Raw genomic sequence first — 13,762 nt, forward strand, 5'->3', positions numbered from 1 at the left:
TCAGCGAGACGAGCCCGACCGTTTGTCTCGGGCCTGATACACAGCCGAGACACTTGACACTCCGGCGAATGCAACGAACGCAGCCTTCGCAGCTGACCCGCCATTCCGATTCTCCGATTCTACAATTTATTTCATCGTTCTGCACCGATGGAAAGAAGCGAGAATCGTCGTCGCGGCTGATGTGACTCGAAGAATCCAGACTCGAAAGCAGAGTGAACCCGAACACATGAGCGGCGAGGGGAGAACGATCGGTCCTAACGGAGTAACCTGGAAGGAACCTCTTCGCAGGATCACGCGCAACGTTTTTCACCGAGAATCGTAAATCCTCGAGGATCAAAGATGTAGATCAGTGTTGCGTGAATGGCGATATCCAACGAGAATAGTCCGTCAAGCATGTCGTATACAGACGCGATAAGAGTGGATCGAAAGAAATCCTGTTAAACCCCCGAGGACGCGTCGGCCCGCGGCGTTCCGGATCTCTGAAAAAAATGCCAACATTTGGTAGTCTATTAAGGTGCGCGTACCCCCTGTAGCCGAAAAATCGGAGTTCCTCGGGTCCGCCTGTGTTCTCTCGCAAGGCAGGTATACGTGGTATACATAGCGCGTCGAGGGCATATAGATAAGTATATACCTACTGTAAGCGGGCCCCCGTGGTGAGGCCCCTGCAGGAGTTGAAAGGGAACTGCACGGCCGGCCTGCAGCTCTCCTCCCGTAGAGTAATGACGCAGAAGCTACTCCGTGCGAGGTGGAACGAGCGTCGGAGCGGGCCTCGGGGAACAACCCGTACCTATAGCGAGCGGTATGGTGTCGACGGTGATGTACAGCGACAGTGTCGATAGTGAGACAAGCGCTACTAAGCCCCATGCCCCCCGAGCACCGCTCGAGAGTGCGAGAGAGAGAGAGATAGATAGAGAGAGGAGTCGAGGCGTCGCACCGTGAGCGTTCGCAAGTCCGTGTGTGTAAATGCCCGACACAGGCGTGCCGACCGTAAAACGACGTGTAGTCGCGGCTAGGGATGGGACAGGGGCGATGGTGAGGGAGGCCCTTACAGCGACTGACTACTTACTATCTCGAACCTGAGCTGCACTAACTTATTATCGAGAAGCGCCATTAGCATGTTTATAGAACTGACTGGCGACATGCATACCTGCAGTGCGTTGCTTTGAAGGGTTCAACGGTGTCCTCTTAGGGGAGAAGAGCCAAAGAGGGAGGGATACCGAATACTCTGAATGAGAGCTAGTTTGTTGAATATTTACGATCAATTATATTATCGGATTATATCCTCACGCTTTTATGCAGGACCGTCCCGAGCGCTACCGGCGCCTACACAACAGACGCAGCTGTATCACCAAAACCCGACACAAGGGATACCAGCTAGAGCTACTTGTGACCTGCGCGGGCACGAGCTGCGATCGCGTCAAATTTTTCAACACCGAGACGCGTCTTCTCCGTCGTCTTCGAGAAGAGATCTTCCAGGTTTGCCAAATTGAGACTCGTGCGCTTCGCTCTCGACTCGAAGAATCCCTCAGACTTGTAATGGAATCGTTTATTGTCAGGTGTGTACTTAAATTCCGGACACCTACTCTTGGTAGGAGATGAATCGGCCATTTGAAACGCGGTTCGATGCCAATCAGCAAAGCAAATGTACGCAAATTCGATTCACCGGTGATCGAAGAGCTAGGCGTAGCGTTTTTCTGAAATCGAAGAAGTGATTTGATAATCGTGCAACTCCGTTTCGACCGCAATTGGGCGAGCCGATTTTTGAACGACGGAAATTGATACCGCAAAGCGTACACGATGCGCGTAGCTACCGCTTGCTTACATGCAACGTACAAGCATGTACGTACCGACTGCAACAAGGCGAGAAACTATAACCTCTGCATGTATACCTATACCTATGTATAGAGGCGTCGAACATTGTGTATAGACGGGTTTATATGGTTTGTATATAGGTATACCTACATGCTTGGCCCGTGTAACGCGAGACTAAACGAGTCGTACAAAAAAAAAAAAAATGAAAAATGAATTTAAAAAAAGAGGAAGAGGGAAAGGTTACAGGCAAAGGTAGAAGGATTTTGTCTCGGCGATCTCAGGGCTCAGTGGGCACATAAAGCGACCGAGAAATAATTAATTAATTAGATACTATAAAACGGAGGCGTGCAGTCTTCGCGCGAACGACTTTCGGCCATATTCCGTGAGATTCGTTCTCCCTGATAATTTACACCCAATATTATACCAATTAGATGGCCCCTCGCATGCAGGCTTAAGCGAAACCAGTTTATTCACTTTTCATCCCCGAAAAAGGCCATTCAGTGAATTCTTTTCAATTGTTTTTTCCCTCTCTGCCCCCCCACCCTCCTCCAGCGTCTTTTTCTTCATTCTCCGTTTCTTCGATGGAATGTGTACAATTTTCCATATAACCGGAATAAGCAGTGCAAGTGTATGAAAAAGAATAAATACACACACAGTATCGAAGAAAAAGAAGACGAGACGTAGCAGAGAGAAAGAATGAAAGAGGAATTCCAGTACCGAAAAGTGAACCCTTTTCGAATCACGTCGGTGCTTCTGAGCAAGGTTTGTCCGCTCCTTTTATTTTCCACATTTCGGACCACCCTAGTTGTAAAAATGCTAAGATAATCGAGCCATGGTTTTCGGCTTTATGCCTTGGCAGGTTCGGTGTTATAACGCCACCGTGTCAAGTCAGGTACAGGTATAGGTAGGTACCTTTCGGTAGGAACGGAGACGCCGTACGTACGCGTATTCAGTTGCCCTGCAACAACGTAGAAGTGACTGACTGCCTGAGTAGAAATGAATTGTGAGAGCGAAGCCACCCGATGCATTATTCCTAGCACGAATAATGCAAATGAGTGCGCGATCGGTTCCTACATAGTCGAGCATGCGACACGGTTGGAATATGCTCTTCCAGAAGGTGGCGGGAGACGAGTAGGTATGCCTGTGTGCGCGTGTGGTAATAACGCGATTTTACCAACGAGTATCGGAAGGAGACGAGAAGAGAGAGAGAGAGAGGAACGCGATCAATCGAAACTCGGTTGAGTCCTGATTGATCGCCGACGTTCGTATCATCTCCCTGGTTATAGGCGGTGCCGAGGCGGCTGACTGACTGGTTCTTCGCAGATAAATCTTTTCGTCCACCATCCCTCGCTTTATAGACGAAGAGAGATCAGATTATTTCCCCGCATGCCCCAAGGGCTTCGCGCGTGCGAGGCATAACGTGTGCTTACATTTCACCTATAGTTATACACCCCTCAGCATCGCTCCCGCTTTTACTGATATCAGTCACCGTTCTAACGGCGGCGATATAAAGGGATAATACGCGTTCGAAATTTAAACAACGAAAATCAAGCGTCGAGGGCGCAATAACGAAGGACCGTAGCTGACTACGTATCGTGTCGTACCTCGTCGACCTACCGATACCAATTAACGGTTTTAACAAGTTTTGCTCGGTTACCTCAGGGTCAGGTTTATCGTTGAGCGCACAACAAGTGTTGGAACGAACGTGTCCGAAAACGAAACGCAGGATAAACTTGAAGCTTCAGCCACCGTTCGGAGGACTTGTCGGCATTTGCAAGAAGTTTGCATGAACGATGTGAGAACCGAAACGTCCTTCCTCAAACGTGTGGAGAGAGAACGGATCTGTAAATGATCCGCAAAAATGCAAACGATACTTCAACACCGATCGTAAGAAAAGTTTGTTCGGAGCAAAACTTTCTAAAGCTGGTTCAACGATTTTAACACGACTCTCGTTCCCGAATAATTTCCGACAACACCGAAAGTTGAGACATCGAAAAATTTCATCGTCGATCCGACGAATTAATCTTCCGGCATACAAGCCACAGCCGAAAAGATCTAAAAGATCTAGCCGTAATTTGATCTGATTCCTCGCGACATGTGCCTTCACTTTGACCGTACCGTGTACCTAAGCATGGAAACGAAGGTCCCGTCCACCTATCCTCGTCTTGTAAATCATCGTACGTCCGTAACGTGCGTACAGATGCGCGTGTGACGCACTCGTGTACGTATATTCGTACAAGAATGGAATTTCCCGGTAAACTGCAGCGGGACGAGGGAGAAGCGCGTGGCTCTCGGTGGCTTTGGCTCTTGGCTCCCATCCGGCGTCGTCGGACGGAGCTTCGATACCAACCAGTTCGCTCTCGGGCCGAGCTCGAGAGTTGTGGAGTCACCGAGTACCCATTATCCGGCCGCCAAGTGGGTTTATTAGGAACACAGCGGGGGTGGCCCCGGCTACCATCGACACCAGGCTAGGCACCGTAGAGCGGAAGAATCGGTCAGGCTTGTTAGTTACCTGGTTCGTCGTCGTTGTTTTTGCTGTTATTATTACCGACAATTATTAATGACCGCGATCGCCCTCGGCTTACAGCTCCCGTCGTTGCTCCTCCTCGGGTTTCGTTCCTCTCGACGCACAACTGATACGTCACGATCGCGGGACGCTTTTAGGTTTACTAAAGAGGCAAGGACGTCGTGCATTTGTTGGAAAGTTCACGCACGACGCTGCAGCGCCGTCGGAGCGGTGTGAAACTTTATAGGAGTTTGTCGAATCCCCATTCATCGATGATTCTCTCACACAGCGGGATCCGACAGTGTTCGAAAGCGAGCCAAGCCGAGCGAAGTGAAGTGGAGTAGAGTCGAGGAGCGGAGTCGAGAGCCGAGTCGAGTCGAGTCGAGTCGCGTCGAGTCGATCCGCGCCAGGCTCGAAAAGTTATCGCTCGCTCGGATTGGTTCAAGCGTGGATGCTCATTGTTATAGCCGGCAGAAGAAGCGGGCATTGTTCGGTTCGAATCCCGCAGTCAAACCCCCGCTGAGCTACTTATTTGCCGCGATCCTCCTTCATGATTTTTACTCTAATTTGTTGCGACAGGGATGGAGCACACGCGATCCGCATTCCTCCGCCTCGCCTCCCCGCTCATCTCACACCGCTACCCTAAAACTCACGAAGAGGAAGAGGACGAGGATGAGGAGCATCGGCTTCGAACGATATTGGTCCTTTTTTAAAATAACACGCCCGAGGTGGAGCACAATGCTTCCTATGATTTCGGTAGCGCGGTAGTTTTTTGTGCGGACAATAAGCCTGCCATGGTTAACTTTGATCGATGGTTAAACTTAGCTGAGTAAGCCTCCATTTAATTAATTCTTTAATTACTTTTCTGGATCAATCATTTGATTCGAGATCTCTGATACGGATATGGCATACAGTAGCTGTTGATTAGATGTGGTCCTCTGGTACCTCTTCCCTCGCATACCTCGAGCGATAAAAAATGAATCAAAAACAACGAAACGTACATATCTCATGATTCCTCTGCGGGAGTAGGTATCGACACTGGAATATAAGCCGAGGAGGCGAGCAGACTCGCCCGCCCGCCTGCCTGGAGCTACTCTGAATTAAACGCGGATCAATCGATACTCGCTTTGTACAGATCCGTACCCACTCTCGGAGCCAAACGCGCTCTCGATCTCATCTCGCCACCGATCTCTCTTAATATTGCCGACAATAGTTTGCTCTCGCAGGCTCCTGTGGTTGGTCATACGTATTGATTACTCCCCGAGTCTTCGACGATTAATACCACCGACGTGTGCAACAATGGTGAGATCGGCTTTGGTTTGCCTGACTACGCGTATGCCGTGCAGGTGTGTCCCGTTGCCGAATTGTTTAAACAATTCCGTGACCGTGAACAGCTTTAAAGCGGTACGGAGAGGAAGGGATTAGGCGGAAGACGAGCCTCGGGCTTGCGGAGAAACGCTAAAACCCGGAAGCTGACAGCTCGAATTTATGAAGCTGTTACGATGTACCACCCTTGTTAGCCGGGCGTCTTTCGTCTACGGCATTTTATTTACTTTTTATACAATACGCGTCTTATTAACGACTGTAAATCATACGAACAGTGTAGGTATCCGTATTATCCCTCAAGCTCTTTGCTTTTGTGCCAAGCGTTTTATACGCTTGTACACACTTGCAGGCGTTGGATCTGAACGAACTGACAAAAAAACATCCCGAGCCTCGATAAAGAACGTTTCGTATTGTCCGGCAAATAATAACGCTTCGATTGTTCGAAAACCACCCGTTGCGGATTTCTCGTGTTGAGAATTGAGAACGATGGCAGATACGTTGAAATGACTGATAGGGAAGTGGCTGAAGATGGTCGCACCTTGATCCATAGATCTAGTGTAACAATAGAGAAAATGAATGACTGATAAAAATTATCGCTAAATCAAATCGCCACTGTTGGTTGAAAGTGCGAAAGAAAGTCCCGCGTAAGTTCCTTCGAAAATCGGAACGCACTCGAGTTGAAATTTAGCGCCTACTTTAAAGCCACGAAGGGCGTAAGGATAGTAAAGTAGGTTTTACTTCAATGCAATATCGATCCCTATTTTGACTTACCAAGTTTAGAATCAAAGTAGGCTCCGTTTAGAACCTACTTCAACCCTCCACACGTGGATGGGGTTGAACCCGCTTTTAACGCTCAAAATCCTACCCCACTGATAAAGATTCATCGATTCTGCTTGATTACGATTGAAATACAAAGAAATACGGTCAAGACCTATGATATGAAATTAAAATCTCAATAAATAGAAATTGGTCTACACATGCGTTTGATCGTTAATGCGTTGAAATGCGATTAAGTACAGTTTAAATGTAACACTCCAACAATATATCCATGGAGTATGAGTCACGTGCCCAATGGAGTAGACGTAGATGGAATATAATTAAATTTTTAAGAGTCGGAGGTTCGATGTAGGATACGTTCTTAAATTTTCCGAAGTTGGAGGATCGGTTGTGGGATGTTTAGGTTCGGTCACCTTCAAACTAGGTTCACACGACCCTCGGTAGGATGAAATGCAGGCAATTAAACTTGGGCGAATAATTTTCGCAGGCATTAAACGCCTGTGATTGGTCACAGACGTAGGAGATATCGACATCGAGCGACGGGTCGAGCAACAAGACGACGCGTCGTTGTAACGTATCCTCGCGAAGCATCTCGGGCCGGTATAACGCAATAATTATTATAATAGTTATTGAGAGGAGGCGGCGGCGGCACGGCAAACTACAGACACGCCACGTATATCCACAGCATTCGTATCATTAACGGTCAGAAGGTCGGTCGGTGATATGTGACGTCTCCTTCGCTTCGAACACTTCAAACCCGACCGACCGCAAGTGCCAAGTTCTTGCGCACGCATGGCGAACGTACGTATATGCGAATACGTCTAATAGGCGCGCGACGCCGAGGATCATCCAGATGGTGCGGCGTGCAGGATACACCGCGTCACATATCTGGATTTTATGATCGTCGCCGTCGCGTGAGAGGACATTGAGCGACGGCTCTCCTTGAATCCCAGGATAACGTCTCCTGGGCATGTCGATGACGCCACACGTGTTCAAAAAGACGCGGCCGCCGCACGGATACCACCCCATTCCGTGCCATCCCATCGGAGACGAGCGGGAGCCGGAGGCTCCGCGGAGGAAGCCCGAAGGACGAAAGCAGGCGAAGGAATCACAGGAGCCAGAAACATGCCTCCGGTATTTCTCCGTCCGTCCATCGAGGCCCTTCGGCATTGTACACGGTGCACACGTCTGCTCTTCCACTGTCAAGTTACGGTGGGGGCGAACATACGTGTGCATCTGCAGCCAACACATCCAAGATACGCGAGCTCGCGTGCCACGGATGACGGGCCGACGACTACTATACCCCGGGTTACGGTGCTGCGCTGCCAATTTCTTGCACGCGAGAAATATATGCGACTAGCTACTGGAATTGCTTATGGCGGAATTGCCTCTGCGGCAGCTCGCTCGTTTTTCTTTTCTTTTCTTTTTTTTTAAATCCTTTTCTCTTCCTTCCTTATTGTAAATTCTTCATTACCGCGTTTTTCTTTTTTTCTTTTTTTTTCTTTTCGCCTCGTTCGTCACACTCTGTCCTATTCATTTTTCTTGATAACGCTTGCAGGTATTTCAGGCGCAACGATTTGATTTTTTTTCTTTTTCTTCTCATCCTTTTCGCGTATCGACTCGCGACTTAACCCGGATGCGTAACGTAAGAGCTCGCGAATCTGAACCCAAGTCGCGCTTCGCCAGCTGACGATGAAGCGATTCATGGAACACTTTCGACGAAAATGTGCAAGTGTACGAATAAGGCATTCGCTGCTGCAGATGCCGCGGACGCGTAATATGCTCGCGTTTCGTTGGGTCGTTGAACGAAATGATGTGAAAAATGAAGAAAAAGATATTACCGGTTATATGTTCGTGATATACCTATATGCATAATTATTCAGGTCAAGTACGTCTTTGAAAATTGAACGACGTCCGTAGCCTAAAACGAGCACCTTATAACTGAGTAGCGTAATAATTTTCGATCTATGTTCAAAGTGAAGAAGAATTTTGTTTAATTGAGTGCACTTGAAAATGTAGTTTCGACTCGATGATCGAGTGACGGATAGAATAATTTGAGCTGTCGGTGTCAGGCTTTCCTGCTCGCCGGTGGGTTTGGGTAAAAACTATTAAAACCTCGCAAGTGTGTATAAAGATCCAGGTTACGTAACATTGCGAAATTGGTTGACACGATGCAAAAAGTACTCGAGAGAGTCGAATTGAGATATTATCAACTGACATGGTTGTTAAATGAAGCAAAATCGCGATCTAATTTATCGCTTCAAAGGGATCCAACACAATAAATAGCACCGGATGAATGAAAATGAGTTTATCGGTATTTAACGATAAACTTGATAAGATATAATCAGTGATAAATATCAAATAAAGTGCCGCACGTAAATGACATCACCGGCAGATACAATACGAGCGAATCACTTTTTCTCAGCGATTACGGATCGTCGATAAAAATTTTCCAACCACACTTCAAAAGTTAGTCAAACCGCTTACCGGTTGAACAGTAACGACGCGTAGCAATCGACTATATATAACACGTTCGTCGTTGCACGGTTACAACACACGGTAAATCGGTGTTAAGTCGCATACACGCGCGCACCTCGTAACTCTTCGATACATCGTCGAAGCCGTGATTCATTTTTGACAAGTTTCGCACACTACACATTCACGCGTCATTGTAACCAACAGCACCGCGTACGCGAGGATTCAAAGTAGCACATAACAACACACCGCGGTGGCGTGAGACGAAGGCATAAACAAAAGTATAATACTCAAGCGATACGCGTACAGGGGTACGTACGTATTACACTTTCGTCATATTTTATGCAGGTAACGAGAAGAGTCGAGAACGCGAGCGGTTGTGGTTCGAAATAAAAGTAACATTTGCGAAGCGGGAAGTTGAAAAGCTAAAAGAACAATCTAACGGAAATTGTGTTTCAACGAAGAGAGAAGAAAAACAAAAACAACAAAAAATGAGATGTAATTAAAAACGTATATGTGCACATATTGTAATCGTTAAAGAGTTGGGGGGGGGGGGGGGAACGGCGGCCAAATGAGGGGGTAAAAAAAACGGGGCAACGGTGCAACGGCAGCAGAAGGAGCAGCGGTGCCGTGCTGCGGAGCACAGGTGGAAGTTTTGCCCTGATTTTTCCCGGCCAGCTGTACCTTGTTGCACCTGTAGACCTCTTTCCCCGACGCGACGTATATCTACAAAGCCACAAGGCGGGCAAGCCACGGGCTAAATGATAACTCTTTAATGCGTTACGGTTACATAATTAACCCACCGCTCATCCTTCTTCGGGGTCTTGGATCTACAGATTCGTATCGTTGCGGCTCGTATGCTTGTTACATACGTGCAGGTATAGGAACGCGGGACTATATGCACGTGAATATGAGAATACCTTGTACACGAAACGAGGATATCGTAACGATGATCTATACATACACGTATATATGTTATATGGGGATAAATTTTACGCCACGTTTTTCTGCTTCATTTTTTTCCAACAGTCGTCTTTCCCCCCTCATCTATCAATTTACATGTACACCGTGGAAGTTTTTACACCCGTGCAGAGACGGAAGAAGGGTTTTTCATCTTGATCGATCTTTTCATGCCGGCTGATCTCTTCTTTCCCTTTTGTAATATAACGTTATAGACGCGGGAAATTACGGAGATACGGTATTACACGATCTCATGTACGGATATATCCTGTAACGACTTACTTTCGGTCGTTGTAATATTCTTTCAATGTCGCTGTGTTCTTGATTTCAAAATACACTGTTCGTTGACGAAAATCATGACAAGCGAAGATACAAACGTGTTAAAATTACAGCAGTTCGGAGACGCATGCGCACTCCACTTTCCCTGTTCACCATAAATTGGTGAGGATCTTACGTGTTTTTGAAAACAGAGAAACTTTCTTTTATCAATCACGATAGCGTCGAATCAAGTCTTCGCGAGAACTAACGTGGATCACGGGGCTGAAGTTAGTAACGTTGATGTATCGAACCGTTGAAACAATAATTAATATTTTGCCCCTTTAAAATACCTGAAGAAGTGGAATTTGCAAAATCTGAGTTTGCTGATGCCGTATTAATGGTTTATTAAATTTCAAGTAATATCAAAGTTATAAAATAACTGCTTTTTACAAAGCATTGCAATAACGTCACAAACTTCGGCCTGATCGTGAATCAGATTCCGAATGCGGAGAACCGTGAGTGCAATGAACTTAAGGTGTAGCGAATCGGTAAATAACTGATCTAAGTCTAACAAAAATGGCAAAGAAATGAACCCAAGGTTCGTAAGTTTTTTGGAATCTGAAATTCCTCGACTTTTTCAATTATTCCAGTCTGAAAATAGGATTTTTCCAGTAACCTTTCAATAAATATGACGCTGATAATCGACAATTTTTTCTACACATCAATACTAATACCTAAATATTACCTATCGACTACGTTACTGTCTGACTATCAATTTACAAAAAATAGCCAGCGATTTTCTGTAAAAAAAAAAAAAAAATACCAAAGAAGATTTGATATTAATTAATATACATTGCGTGTCTGAAGTGGTGCGACGAAACAAAATTTTGAGTGCAATATTTCTTTCCTCAGGTCGACATTACTTTGTACAAGAACGAGTTTATTTCTTCGACAGACTCAAAACTCCGATCTTATTTTTAAAATTCCCTGAATTTTCCCGGCTTTCCAGGTTTTCCCTACGCATACGAACCCTGAAATTATACTTTATACATAATTTAAATTAAAACAGTCATTGGCTTGGATTTAATCCGGATGCCATCTTCGTCGGTATAAGTAACACTAATCAGAGAAAATGTATACGCGTTGAATTTGGAAGATAAATGTGTGCGGCGAGGTTGAGATTTCGTCGCTCCGAATAAAACCTGAACGGCGAATCACGCTTGTTATAAAATTGAATGAAGCGTGATAAAGAGTTTAACGAGATGTCTCAGCCTTTGCAGCTTCGGCACTATGCACGTAACGTTACATATATATATATATATATATTATATATATTATATATATGTGTGTATATACACCGCACCGCAAAGATTCCCACCGTCAACTGCAGTATGTGCACGGGCGGCCGGTTTAACGGGTTACGAGACGCACGTCGTTATTCTCTAATTTTCTCCGAACATACCTGTATCGTGTACAGACACGTTACACCTATACCCGTATACGCCCTACGGATAAGGGAATAATCTGAAAATTAAGTTTCGTCCCAATTGTAAGTGCCGTAAAAATGGGGGACGGCCGGATTATCCGACGGTGCTGAGACGAGGACGAGCACGACGACTACCCCTTAATTGGATTTACTGTATGGAAGCTCAGATAGGCGCAGAGGATAACCGTCTTCTCACTCGCCTCTTCCTCTCTTTTTCCCTCTTTTCTTCCCCGCACACACAGATTATATGCACACACGCGCTTCGGCGTCTAGGCGCATCCGTGTATAACAGAGCATCGTCGAGCGTGCAGGTAGCTCGTCGACGTAATCGCCTATTTTTTCAGTAGGCGATCGACGGAACTATCTATCGACTATAATCCATCCACTCGCCTTCGTTCGTTGCGTGTTTTCATACGTTTTTGCAGCACTTACACGAAATTTCACAAGGTTGTAAGTGCGCACTCGAACACTGATGCAGTGTTACCGTTTCGTTCAAGGTGACATGCGCAGAATGTTTTCAACGAATCGCGATAAGCGATCGAACCTAGCACACGCCTCCTCTTATCTGATTCTCTCTTATTGACCATCGTGTATTTCAAAAAGGCGACGACTCGGGAGTCCGGAACATTTTCGTAATCAAATAGGTATATTATATATTAGATATATCGGGTCGGTTTTCTTTTTTTTTTGACTCTCTTCTTCTTACGTACCATTCGAAAATTTAGTTTTTAGCCTGAAACGAATGGATGAGTCGTCTTTTAGAATTTTGCTGCCGAGTTTCAGTTTCACGAGGCATCGTTTCAGATTAAAAACTAACTTTTCAAAGGGTACGTAAGAAGAAGAAAAAGAAAAGTTTGGAAAAACAAGCTATTATACATGGATTTGCGAGAAGAAATTAAAAGTTGTTTGAACCGTCATAAGCAACAGAAGTGGCAGAAAATTATACCCCAGTTGAGGATTACGAACACATTTATACATACTTGAATATGCAAAACTACTTTTACACGAACCTAGGCTTGATGGAACGGTGCGTTATATTCACGATCGGCATCAAGCCTGCAGAGTTGCACGACAAACTTCTTGAACAATATTTGTCGGCGTGTGTAACGGAGATCGGTTTTCGGTGAAGAGAAAGAGCGACGTATTGAACGTAGAAAAAGTATTAGTGTTATTTGCCGTAGGTACGTCATTATATTTAGTTGCATAAATAAATTGCCGTAGCGTACAATTAGATAAACCTGAAGTGTGTGTGTAAAAAAAACAGTGTACGTACGTAACTTTGCGCTAGACAGCAGCAGCAACGCGGCTAACAACCTCTAGTCAAATAACATCTATCAAAGCCGCAAACACGACGATACCCTGACACGTGGAATAACAAGCATTTTCCACACCCACACACATCGCGTCTATCCTTCGTGTTTATCGCATACCCGAGAGGTAATTGCAGCTACATCCTTCGTCATGCAGGTACTTGAGGTACTCACCTACACCCTGGTCGACCGCGTCTCGTCTCCTCCTCATCTCCGCCGAATTCGAGAAACTCCCGGTACGTGTCACAGCGCAAAACGCCGTCATGATTCAGGGTGCAAATCGGCAGCCGCCGCCTCTGCGTTTCAAGTTCCCGTCTCGCCGAACGTTACGGTTGCGCAAGAGAATTGCGATGATGCTGCAGGAAACTCGCTTACCGGCCCGTACGTGTCTTGCGATGCGTTGTGATTCGGGGACGCGGACGTTTCGCTCACTCGTAACGCGAATGCATAAATTTACGATCACGGAGCAAATACCCGCCTGATTTAACGACCGCCGTTGGTGTGCACCTGTTTCTTCCAAACTGCCCTGCACTTTCTATAATTATCTCATACGCACAATTCGTTTTCGTTAATTGATCCTCCTGCGGCTCGAGGCACTCACACGCCCGCAGAAATCACCACGTATCCGCACTTACCCGGCTTTGTGATATTCGCGATGACGTTGTTACGGCGCCGGCCACCGCGTCTTTTCCTCTTGGTCGTTCTCTCGCACTCTCTCTCTCTCTCTCTTTCACTCACTCACTCGCCCACTGCCGCACTGTCGCGTGTCCACTGTCCACTCGTCGTTTACTTCGAATTATTGTCAGGTACCCGCGATTAACCTGTCGCCGTGAAAGTTGTTCCACCGTTGCG

Source organism: Neodiprion lecontei, chromosome 6 (genome assembly GCF_021901455.1).
Source record: "Neodiprion lecontei isolate iyNeoLeco1 chromosome 6, iyNeoLeco1.1, whole genome shotgun sequence".
NCBI classification, from domain to species: Eukaryota; Metazoa; Arthropoda; class Insecta; order Hymenoptera; family Diprionidae; genus Neodiprion; species Neodiprion lecontei.